We start from the raw sequence: 1,094 nt of genomic DNA, 5'->3' as shown, positions 1-1,094 counted from the left end.
AAAAAAAAAAAAAAAAAACAAAAAAAAACATACAGGTATTAATCAGGGTTCTCTAGAGAAACAGAACGAACAGGATGTATGTGTTTATGAATGTACTTTATAGACAGAGAGATAGAGAGATAGATAGAGATTTATTATAAGGAATTAGTCCACGTGATTATGGAGACAGAAAAGACCACTAACCTGCAGTCAACAAGGTAGAGACTGAGGAAAGCAGGTGGTGTACTTGTGTTAATCTGAGTCTGGAGGCCTGAGAACCAAGCAAGCCAATGATGTAAGTTTCAGTTCAAAAGCTGGTATCCTCTATCCAAGAAGAGCCCATGTTTTTGTGTGAGTCCAAAGGCTAGAAAAATGGAATGTCCCAGCTGCAAGCGTTCAGACAGAAGGAGTTCCCTCTTTACTCGGCTTTATTGTGCTGTTCAGGTCTTTGACTGATTGGACCAGGCCCACCCACATTAGGGAGAGCCATGTGCTTTTACTCCTGTACCAATTCAGATAATCGCATCCAGAAACACCCTTGGAGATACAGTCAGAATGTTTCTCCAAAGTCTGGGCATCCTGTGGCCCAGTCCAGCTGACACATAAGATTAGCCATCACAATATGTAAATATTTTAGCATATGGTAACCATCCATCCACTATGCCCTAATAAAGATCAATTATAGGGGCGCACGATACATTGAGACAGACGAGTGACTGATAAAGGATATTCCCTTCTTTTACTTTAAACCTTATACTCCTTGGATACAAATGTAAATAAACTGAGGTACATGGCTCTAGCCTCTCAATTATGCATATCAAGCTGAGCTACAACCAGTAGTGGATTCCTGGATCCCATGATATTTATTACAAACATGATCTCTTTTTCTACTTCGTCAAGGTTCACCCCACAGTGAACTACTTTATGTCCCAAACTGTTAAGCTTTCATTACTAGAGAAAAGTTCATGGGGTAGGTATAGGCTAGCGGTTCTAGTTTCTTCTGTGGCCCTGAAGAGGTATAAACTTTTGGTAAGCCATTGTCTTCTCAGTGTCTCGGATTCCTCATCTGTAAATAAAGTGTGGGCCGTGATCATTGAAGCCTGCTCACACCTACA

Source organism: Mustela nigripes, chromosome 18 (genome assembly GCF_022355385.1).
Source record: "Mustela nigripes isolate SB6536 chromosome 18, MUSNIG.SB6536, whole genome shotgun sequence".
NCBI classification, from domain to species: Eukaryota; Metazoa; Chordata; class Mammalia; order Carnivora; family Mustelidae; genus Mustela; species Mustela nigripes.
Note: the sequence above shows the minus strand (reverse complement) of the source record.